At 41.6% G+C, this 11,688-nt stretch overlaps 1 protein-coding gene across 1 annotated transcript in view; it reads left to right on the top strand.

Annotated features, from left to right (window-relative positions):
* The first annotated feature begins 641 nt into the window (after window positions 1–641).
* Window positions 642–11,688, top strand: part of PTPRK (protein tyrosine phosphatase, receptor type K) — a 397,810-nt gene continuing 386,763 nt past the window's right edge. Inside the window, exon 1 of the mRNA XM_017829151.1 lies at window positions 642–677. The gene's annotated coding sequence lies outside the window, so the exon portion shown is untranslated. The remainder of the gene's footprint in view (window positions 678–11,688) is intronic.

Raw genomic sequence — 11,688 nt, 5'->3', positions numbered from 1 at the left:
TGCCAGAGTGAGCGGAGAAGAGTCGGGCCGAGCCGTGCCAGAGAAAGAAGAGCCGTGTCGAGTCGAGCCGTGCCAGTGAAAGCGGAGCCGTTCCGAGCCGAGCCGTGCCAAGGAAAGCAGAGCCAAGCCGAGCGGGGCCGGACAGCACTGAGACGATCCGGGCAGCGCCGATCCCATCCGAGCCGGTGCTGCCCCCGCGCCTGCAGCAGGAGGCGCTGCCGGGCGCCGCTGCGCCCGCGCCGGGCTGCGGGCCGGAGTCCCACATTCCCCGTGCCAAGTGCCGGGGAGCGGGGGTTGGACGTGCGCTCTCGGCTCCTCCCTCCCGCCCCGCTCTCCCAGCAGCAAAGTAACTCCGGAGTACGAGGGGAGTCGGTGCCTCTGCCGCCGCGCTCGTCGCGCCGCAGACGGCTGCCCCAGCGGGCGGCCCCGGGGCCAGCGGGCGCCCCTCGGCGCGGGGGTCTCCTGGCGAGGCGCCGCGGCGAAAGGGGCGGGCGAGGCGCGCTCCGCCCGCCGCCGCGGGCCGGGGCAGCCCCGGCCTCTTTCAGAAACTTCTCCGCAAGTCGGCATGGGCAGGGGGGCCGGCGCCGCCGCCTCGCTGCCGCTGCTGGCGGCGCTCGCCCTGCTGGCCGGCCGCTCGCCCGCCCTGCTCGGGGCGGCCCGGGCCCAGTTCTCCGCAGGTGAGTTGTTGCTCGGCGCCCAGGTAAGGGCGGGCGGCGCGGCTGGGTCGCGCCGTGCTCGGGGTGCGCGCCGGCAAAGGAAGGAGAGGGGGTTGCGGGGGGTCGCGGGTGGCACTGGTCCGGGTTCCCGCCCCGAGGAGCGGCGGTGGGGCTGCAGAAGGGCCGCCCCACACCTCCATCCCCTCCGCTCTGCGGGGCGAGGTGCGGCGGGGTGGGCGACCCGCGCGTGTGCTGCCGGCGCGAGGCTTGCAGGGGCGGGCAGAGCGCGGGCTTCGGGCACCTCACAAACTCCCCTTCCTCCCCTCCTCCTCCTTCTCCCCTCCGGGCAGCCTCCCAGGTGCCGGCGGTGCTGGCGGCGGGGCCGGAGCTGCTCTCTCCCCTTTCCCTGCTCAAACTTTTCCCGGCGTCTCCCTGCTCAGCGCAGGGGGCGCAGCCCGCGGGGCGCCCCGGCCGCTCCCCTCGCCCCGAGGCGTGGGGCGGGAAGGCAAGGGCTGCCGCTGGCCAGCGGGATCCCCCCCTTCCCACTCGAAAAAAAGATTGGTGGGCGAGAAAGGGGAGGGAAAGCACTATGTAGGGCCGGCGTCTGTTTTGTTTAAAAGCCGAGAATTTCTTGCCCCTTCCCCCGCCCGGCCCACGGCACGGGGTTTTGCGGAATTAAAGCCCTTGGGGCCGGGCGGTGGGAGCTGCGGCCGGTGCGGCAGTGAGTTGTTGGCCCCAGGAGAACCTCGGGGCAGAGAGCCCGGGGCTGAAGCGGTCGCTCCGGGCAGAGAGGGGAGGCAGCATCTCCTGTGCTGTGCCGGGGCGATGCGGGGCAGTGGGGGGTCGTGTGCGGGACCCTCACCCCCATCTCCTCCTTTATGAAGCACCCTTCGTTTGCTTGGGGTGAAGCTTTATCGTGAACGGGTTCTTCTTATTTTTTACGGTGTGAAGTATCACGCGAATGACCAGCTGACTAGCTGAAATAGACTTCAGGCTCTTATTTTTCTTTTTCTGGTTTCCCGCTCCCTCCCCTCCTCCCCCCTTTTAAATAGTACTTGCAATTGCACCGGGTGCATTAATTCGACAGGCGTTTGAAGCCTTTATCATAGGATACTGATTTGAAAACTGCCATTAATAAAAGTATCTGCACTCATGAGACTTCGAAGCATGGTTTTCATAAGGATTGATGTGTAGTTAGGGGGCTTTTTTTTCTTTTCCCCTTGGTTCTCCTATAAATTAGTTTTTAATTGAGACATGTGAGATGTGTCGTTGATTAAGAAATGTGCTGAAGCAATGCTGGTCTGAACAGATTACATGCCTCCTTATGTGTCTGACTTCGGTGTGTATAATTTAATGTCTGAGTATCAGAATTGTAAAATTATGTAAGCACCTACAAGCCCTTTACCACAGGAAGGGAAATGTACCATATAGCAGCTGGTGTGTTATAGGAACAGGTAAAACAAAATATTCCCAAGCATAATATCTTTTCATTCAAAACCATAGTGAAATCAGACCAGTGATTTTTGCTTTACTCTGACTCGTCAGGCTAATGTTAACACCAAAGGTAACACTTACGTAAAGATTTTTTTTATGAGCTTGTTCACTGGTGTAAGAACAGTAGGAAGTTCTGATAACTTATATGGTCCGTGGTATTTTATGCTGAAAATGTGGCATCCAGCCCATTTTAGAATTGCAAGTGCAAGCAGTCAGGTTGGTACCGTGGGGTATGTGTTAGGTAAATGGAGAAGAATGTTGAATATCCTTCTGACCAGAGCAGGTGAAGCTTGTCGAAGAGTTGAAGAATTGTATCTAGGAAACATGAGATTTTGTGTGTGTGTGTGTGTAGCATGTCAGCAGATAGAGACTTTAGTTTCTATTGCCAAGTATCAAAAATGCTGGTGTATTGTACCAGTTGGAGGTTTATTAGTTGGAGACACAGACTTTTTTGAAGCTTTAGCGAAACAGACTTGTCAGTAGCTGGTTCTTTCAGTGTACTCAGCTTAAGGTATGGTTCTTGGGCTTTTATGAGATACTTTTGATATCTGCAAGTGGAACTGTCCCTACTGAATTTGATAACTAACACAAATTTTGTTTTTGTTCCTTATTCTAAGCCAGTCCCTGAAGTGTGTGTCTGTGTGTGTTTGTGATCCTGTTGATGAGACATCTTTATCCTGGTGTTAGTGAATGCAGAACACAAAGGTTTGGATTCATATGTCTGTTCCAGTGAGAGCCATTCTGTAGCCTACAATGAGATATTTCTGTGTTTAGTGCACACTGGAGCATCTGTTTTCTTCCTGGTCATCTCTGCTGTTTAACATGAGTACTGTTTTTCAATCATCTTTTTTTGACTGCCTTTCCCACTCCTCACTTTAATATTACAACCTGTACTTTTCCAGGTTAAACTACATCTAACTAGTTGTCAGCTTTCTTTATATTAATAGTCTTCTTGTCTGAATTGTAAGAATTTTAAACTGTTAATTTTTCTTTTCATTTATGAAGCTGTTAATTCAGGCTGGACCTTTCACAAATCTCTCGCATTGTAATTTGATTTTTATTTCCTCTTTATGATGCTCTGTACTACTCATGAGCATGAAAGATTGCCAGATACAGAATTCTTCATTAAAATTTTGACATGTTTATTAAGGGTCTAATCAAATTATAGAGTATGAATTTCTTGGCCTTTTTCAGGAGCTGTGTGGGATAGTTTGTTGTGCGTTCTTCTTCCTAACATATTCTGGGAAAGCGAATGAGAAGGAGCAGCAGCAAGTTAGGAAAAGGAACAAGATACATCTTGTAATTTGTTGCAGTCTTAGAAATTGTGCTTGTATATCTTCTCCGGCCCTTAGCACATAATTGAAATATTGTATCTTTTGTCTTTCTCCACAGATTTCGATTGAAAAAAACCCAAGCAAACAAAACCCCAAGCAGCTTCTATCTGTGTCCCCCCTTCCTCCACCTACCTCCTCCCTGCCCCAACACAGCCATAATCCTCAGTGTAATGTTTTCTGGTCTCTGTAGATTGTTTCTTTACACCGCTGCTTTCCATGACCCTTCAACTTGGGTGCGTGCCTGTCAGAATCTAGGCCAAAATGTTTTGGCAGTGTGTTCTCTGTTGAAGTCTAGCTATTCCTTATATAGCACCTCCTTTCATCTGCAACTCCTACAGTTTGATAAAGAACAAGTTCAGCTTGTTTTCACAACTCAATCACTTTAAACTTATATTTCTTGAATATTATTTTTAGCAATTTGCATGTTTTCAAATTTGAAAAAAAAAAAAACCAAGGAAATATTTAAAAAAAATTTTTGAAGAATGCTGCTGGCTTGTCAACTAGCTCATAGAAATATGCATTGCACTGCCTCTGATGGTGTCTGTGCAAGTGTGTGGGTTTTTTTAATACTAAATAAAAGTTATGAGGATAAAAACTGTAGAAATGCATGAGCTTACCTAAAGCTATTTAACCATGATATTTCAGATCATAGGGATAGTTAAGCATAAAAAGAACTGTATGTTTTACACGTTTGAGTCATTTATTAGGGTAGGTATTCCTCAGACTTTCTCATGCAAAGTCATTATTGTCACAAATAAACAGACAAGAACAAATATTTCTAGGGTAATATTTTTCTCTTCCCCTGATAAAATAGTTAGATTCTCTCCCAAAGGCTGGCTATAACTCAGAAATTTGATATGATAAAGTAGATGTTATTTGTTTTATAAAAATTTGTCATTAAATATACTTAGAGAAATATATGAAAATCATAGCAAGCATATCTATTATTTGTAATCATGTAGTAGGAGAAAGTGAGGGCTTTTTGAAAATGTTTAGAAATACTTGAAAGTAATTAAACTCAAACCAGCCCTTTGCTGCCAGAACAGCAAAGGTTACTTCAGTCTTATTTTTTCCTTGAATGTGCTACAATTAGCATGTGATATACAGGAGGCACTGGTGTAAGTAGGCGTGTATGTATAAGAGACTTCTCAGTAGCTTCCCCCCCACCAACAAGCTGCTAAAATGTATTGACAAATTATATGGAAAATGAGTGAAATTAAAAATGAAATTGCTTTCTTGCTTTCACCCCCTCCTTCTCAAATATTTTCCTTTCCTTTATATATTCAGCTCCTTCCATGGCACTGTTGGTTCACAGATCACTTGTTTATCTGTATTTTCAGATGCAAGATTACATTTAAAAAATCAATATAAATTTTCTAAGTGGAACTTAACTGATTAAGATGAAATTGGAAGCACCCAGAACATGATGACCCCGGAAGTCTTGTTTAGTCCCTTTTGTCTGAGAAATCACAGTACTGCTTAAGAACTTTGGTAGTGATGTACACAGTGCATCTTAAACCGGGCAGATGCCCTTGTTTAAGATCTACTTATGATAATTAAAAATAAAAAATAAAAGAATCAGAATGGGAAAATCTGCACATGATCAGGTGAGAGGTCCACCTAGCCTAGTATCCAGTCTCTGATGGTGGGCACTCAGGGAAAGGGGTGTTTGGCAAGGCGAGTGACTTCTTTGGAGTACTGTCTGTCCACAGAGACAATGTGTTGGTGTTTTATACTGTAAGTGGATTCTTGTAACCACGATCGTGCCTAATGATGTTTTCAGCCTGGATTGTTTTTAGCATTTGCCTCACTTTGTGGCAAGGAATCTATAGGTTGTGTAGAAAAAGCTTTGTTTTTAAAATTGCTGGTTGTATTTCACATACGCTAGCTCTTGTATTAAAAGATGATTAATCATTTCTTCCATTTCATGCCACACATGATTTTTTCCACCCTGTCTCAACTATTCTAGTCAGAAAAGTCCAGTTACAGCCACTTGCTATGAAGGTACCATTCCATATCTTCTTTTTATCCTTTATTAGCTTTCTCTTCTCTTTCTGTTCCAGTTCTACATTGCTCAGAGTATCCAAGACACGGCTGCCTGATGGATTTATATAGCACTTAATAATGATTTCTGTTCTGTTCCCTATCTATAGGGATAGTGGTCATTCCTGTCATATGCTAGGCTTTTTTGACCATTTATCTTGCTTCTGGTTCTGAGCTGATGCTTTTATGGAACTACCCATTTCATTACTGAAGAGCTGAGATATTGCAGTTAAATGATGGACTGTGGGGTGGCTGTGTCAGTGGACTGCAGGACCCTTGGGAAGGAGAGAGTCTTTGAACTTTGAGTCCGCCCTTTTGGAGGGTGGAGAACTTTTAAGCAAGGCTCTTGAAGAGCCTTGTTTGGGAGAGATACCTGGTTAACGCTTACCACTGTGGTTTGCCTCTTTCTCTTTTCGAAATGCTCTTGTTAATACAAGTGAATTAAAAAGAGTTTATCGTCTTCCATGTAAAGATTGACAGTATCTGGATTAACATGTAGAGAGATCTGCAGCACTGCTGTAGAGTTGCTTCTTGCTGTGGAGTCTTTATGGTGTCTTTGTATGACTGCTTTAGCTGGTAGACCTTTAGGTCATCTTACCTCCCAGGAGTTGGATATGTGACTGAGTGTCAGCTTTGCTTTACATTAGCATCTATTTTGATGAAATCTCTACTCTTCCTTTTGCAACAAACATCCTGTTGAATATGTAATAGGAAGCTTCCAAAAAAATCACTTTAGTCCTGATAGATAGCTGAGTCAGTCAGGACACACCTTGTGTTTTCATGTGCTGGTGGAATCCCATCTGTCATAGCTTAGCATTGTCATGAAAAGATGCCTTTGTAGTGCTGTTCCCAGAAGTGTGCACTCAGATTTGCAGCTTGAGTTGCAATCTGCCAATGCTATTAAGCTAATTTAAATTATGCTGCCACAGAGGGGGGCATTTCTATCACTTGAATAGCTCTCTGGTCTTTGCCTGTGCTAGATCTGGCCACCATGTGGCCTGTGGATGAGTTGGTTATAGCTTTGTGTGAATCTTCTTGAAGGAAAGATGGGGGCTTGGGATTAGTTCCCTTTTAGCAGATGTGGAGTCATTTAAGTTTGATGTATGGGAGGATGAGGGCTTATGGTAGGAAGGCTTGGTTTGACAGCTGTAATTGCAGTGCAGCTCATGTAAGGTGAATGTGGCACTGTTTTGATCACACTGGCTGTGTGCTCTTCTCACAATGCCGGCACTTTGTTCACCCAAGGATGTACAAGGAGCAGGCAGGAGAGCATGGATTGGGATGTGAAGAGAGGCCCAGTGCTCCCCCCTGAAGCTGGAGGGATTAGACTGGGTGAAGGTGGTTGATGCTGCATTCTGGCTGACTGTACACCAACTGATGGTAGGGTGCTAGTGTTTCTGACATGCATCTTTGAGTAAACTGGACTTAACTGTGTTCTTTTGTTATAATAGATAGCTAAGGCATTTATTACATAAGTATATAAATAAGGATTATGAGGTTGTTGTGACACCCTGTTTGGGGCACAGCAGGAATTGGTTTAAAGCTGGGTTCGGAATCACATCTTTCCGTGCGTGATCTGTCCTTCCCCATCCTGTGGGGTGTTTAAATAGGTCATAAGACATGTGGATATGGGTAGAAGAAGAAAAATGGCCATGATTTCAAAAGGCCAGGGTGAGCCAGTTGAGGAGCAGTAAATGGCATTGGTAAAAATTTTGTATCATCTGGCTGACAATAAAGTCCTGCTGTACCTAATTTTGTAGGTCAGATAGGCCTTTACCTTGTGCTGCTTCCTGGCAAACCTTGACTACAAGTGGCTTTAAATTAGTAGTTTAAAACTATGCAAATGACCCAATCTGAAGTCACCTATAGTGCATTGCTAATGTGTAGTTTTGAGTCACAGTCTGCTCTTACCAGGAAGCTATATAGTTGAAAGCTGTGTTTGCATTTTCTAGTCATTTTGTAATTATTAGAAATTAATAGATACATACTGAAGTGTTTTTCTGAACAAGAAGTTATTAGTATCTCTGTCAACTCAATACTCTGTTTAAATGAACAAGCAAAAAGCTGCTTGCCTTCTTTTAAGGGACTTCTTTTAGTTGACTTAATATCTGACACATTTCTCTGTAAATAATCTGCGTTTGTCCTTTGAAAGGTAAAAGCTAAGTACTGATCAGTGAATGTGAAACAAGTTTTTAGGTTTGCTTTTTGTTAGTGAAATTTAGTTACTGTGGAAGTTAGAGTTTTTATTCACAAATATCTACATGTATTCAGTTAAGAACCATTTATTTGTTGATCTAACCATATCTATTTTGTGATTTGTCATGGCCAAATCTTTACCTTAACAGCCTTTGCACTGTTTTATTTTAAACAGTCTAAAATATCCAACAGGATCTCATATGTTTCTTAGTAGTGAAACAGTGAAATTATGTCAGAGTTTTTTGGTTTTTTTGGTTTTTTATGGAAGACGGCACATGAAAAGTTCTGTGAAGTTGTTAACCAAGATAATTTCTACTGTTGACAGATAAAGTGGTTGTAGAATTGAGACTGTAGAACTGAGCCTCAACAGAGGCAATGTATCCTTAAAGCACTGGGTGGACGATGAGGAATTTGATCAGGAAAATTTGTTGCAACATCTGTAAAACGTATCTGTACTCTAGGGTAGGAACATAGCATAAGCATATAGGAGGAAGACCCACCGTAGAGTAGTAAATGACATATAAGTGATACAATAGTCTCTGGTTAAAAACATCTGAGTATCCTTATAAAACAGGGAACAAGGCTGGCCACTGCCAAAAGGAAGGAGGTCTTCCCCAAAGTCACAGCAAATGTTACAGCAATGGGGCAACTTTGTACTGATAACTTGGAGTCACTTTCTCAAGCAGAATAGGCTGCAATTATAAACTTATTTTCCTGTAGTTTTAAAATCTGTGACTGCATTAGGGTTTTTTGCTGGCATAGATATATTTCCTTATAGATTTGTGTTTTTGATTTCCCCCTCCTGAAATTACTCAATGGCAGGTGTGCAAACAAACAAAAAACTGTGTGGATGAGGTCTAAAACAGATTTGCTTGTCTAATAGTCCAGAGGGGACAAAACAAAACCAGACTAAATAAAACTCAAACCCACAACAGTATTTTCCATAAGACTGAACTAACCTTTTACATGTAAAAACTTGTTTTAAACTAGAAGGGGCTGTGCATGGGCTTGTCAGGCATTTGTTCTCTTAAGAAGGTCATATGTTTATGGAATTAGCTCATATTTACAATAGTACACAAAGTATATGCCTCAGTAAAAGATTTGAGGGACTTAATTTCTTCAGGATTGATGCTGTGAAAAAATTAAATTCTTTTCCCAGTACTAAGGGTAATATGATCTTATTTTTGTTAGCCAGTGTATGAAAAATTGGACCCTTCATTTTGTCAGAACGTCATTTACTTCTGCTACTGCTTACTAAAAACATGTGATTATATTTACTGAGTAGCAAAAGAAGCCATTTCTCAACTACTGTGTCATAAAATTAATTCTACTGACTTATGAGACACTATTGAATACTTTAAACCCAAGTTCTGTTGCAATTAAATTATGCTATGTTCATTCTAATTATTGCACACTGGTTACTCAATTTATTCTGAGGTGGAGTTGTATGCTTTCTTTTGTAGGTAAACACTTGTTCTGTAACAGTAAAAATGACTGATGAATATTAACCAGAACAGAAAAATACTATGAAGAACAGTTGTGGCTGTAGTTCAAATGAATTCAAAACTGCTCAGAGTTAAATTTTTGACTGGATAACTGACTTCTTGAACTATTTTTTTGTATTACTGTTTCCCAGTAGAGGTTGTGTTTATTTGTGAGTTCTATAGTGCAGTTATGATATCTGTTCTTTTAAAATGATTTATGGTTTTAAGTAAAAAAGAAAAAAAAACTTTGAAATTTTAGGCTGCTTTTGTCTTCTTCCCTACAGTGAAAAATTAAAATTATAAGACCTGGTAGAGAGTTGTCCATTAGAAAAATGCTCTCATTTGATATTTTGACACTTCATTATATAGTTATCATCTCTATGTGGTATTAGGCTGGAGTAAGATCAAAATGTCTTAGTTTTCCTAATGTTATCCTGTTTGCCTGTTCTTTGTAAATGTGAAAGCATTTATCAGACATGAGAGTGCTGAAGAAATGTGTCTGAGTTTGTGACTTCATACAGCAGAGATAAGTTCTCTGTGCTGACTGCCATTACTGTACTTAAAATGCTTTGAAGGGATGATTTCTTAAAATCTACTAACCCAAAATACCAAAGGCAGTTTTATATTTTGTTCAACTCCTGATTCCTTTGAAGAAATGCATTTTTACAATTGTAGAAGATACCTGAAAAAAATACCTCTCAAATTAGTATGCTTAAATCTGCATGTTGCATATGTTTTAAGTAGACAATACATGCCAAACATTGTTTTGTTAACTTTTCACTGCGATTTGTCATAAGTTGTAAAGACGAGATAATGGTGTTGACTTAAAAATAATGTTAAGTAAATGAAAAAACTCCAAGTAAACTCAGAACTACCCAATGCTCCCATAATCCCTTCCCCCATCCCTGTAGAAAGAAGTGGATTATCATTTTCCCACTGTTCTCATGCTCCTTGACCCCTCCCCCCAGTTTTTTTAATCTCCTTGTCTGTCCTTGTGTTTTGTTGGAAGAGTTTTATGTCGATGTTAAAGTTTTGTGCCATAAGTGAAGGGGGAGGCAAGGTAAATGAGATTCCTTACTCAAAAATGGTTAATCAGTATAAATATCATTAGATTGTTCAGGAAGTTTCTGTGTTCCTTTGCTTAACTCCTTAGCTGTACATGTCTTTGTTGACATGACAGTGTTGTTTGGTGCATTCCACGTTCACTTTTCAGGCTTGAAAATTTCCAGTTAAAGAGGCTTTCCACTCATACATGAAATGTAATGAAATGGTCTTTTCAGTTTTTTTCCTTATTCAATTCAGAAAATATTCTTTTTGCAGTTAGTTTTTACTAGTAATCTGTCCCAACTCAACTCGTGAAAATACTAGAAATCGCAAACTCATTCCACAGGCTTGTCAGCTCTTCATCATGTGAATGTTTTGTGTGTGTGGTCTTGTTTAGTTCAAAAGGTCTATTTATATTAAGTTTCTTGTATTTGTAAGTATCTGTGGGGTTGGCTTTCCTTTCTTGCCACCTTTTCTTCAAGATAGTATGATAAACTATTCACAACCCCCACCCCCCAGAAAACCCTTCCTCTGTTTGCTCTGTGTACTTAAAGCTATAACGTATGTACATATGTAAGTGTGATTTAAAGAAAGACTATTTGCAGGTGAGACCAAAACCCTTAGTGTATGATAATTTGGGTTTCTGAATCAGTTGAAATGAAGCTTGGTAATGAAAGGGAGTACAATTTCCCTGGTAAACACAGGCTAAACAGAGGGGTGTAATGTCATAAAGATTTAAAGACTTTTTTTTTCTCTTGTTATTTTTATTTTTTTCCTTTTTTTTCCTACTTAGGCAGCTGAAAGCTGTCAGTGAGAAGTTGTCAGTCAAATTGGTTTTTTTCTTTTTGAATATTGAAAGTTAATATTTTTAAACCAATTTGTTTAGTAGTTACTGACTTTGGATGCCATTAATAGCCAAGCTGGTTAGCTTTTTCCTTTCATAAAGTTAGTTCAATGATTTAATGCTTTGATTCACCTTGCATAAGTGGGAAGGTGTTGTTGCATCCTTAGGTGGTGTGTTACTCCTAGTACTTTTTTTTCCCAATCTTTTTCTTGTGTTTTTTTTTTTTTTTTTTTAGTACTTTTTTTTCCCAATCTTTTTCTTGTGTTTTTTTTTTTTCCCTTTTTTCTTTTTCCTTTCCTTTGAAATCCCTGTATGCTGATTTGGTTAAATACTGCAGTGTAGGTTAACAGCTCCTTATGAGTCATGCTGAAGGCATGAAGTGCTTTCAGGTCTGCAGTTCTTTCCAGGGATGAGTGAGTTCCTGGCCAGTTTGTGTATCCTGTTGTCTGCACAGCAGCAGTTAACCATTAGACTCAGTTTATAAGTTGTTTTAAATGCATTGAAGTAAATTTACTAAACAGCTTTTTTTTTTGGTCATGATTGATTCCTCTGGATCACCTATCTGTATTTTTTTTAAGTTTATACTCTGGATG

This window comes from Lepidothrix coronata, unplaced genomic scaffold, assembly GCF_001604755.1.
Source record: "Lepidothrix coronata isolate B3197 unplaced genomic scaffold, Lepidothrix_coronata-1.0 Scaffold5, whole genome shotgun sequence".
Classification (NCBI taxonomy): Eukaryota; Metazoa; Chordata; class Aves; order Passeriformes; family Pipridae; genus Lepidothrix; species Lepidothrix coronata.
This window is presented reverse-complemented; position numbering and strand designations above follow the sequence as displayed.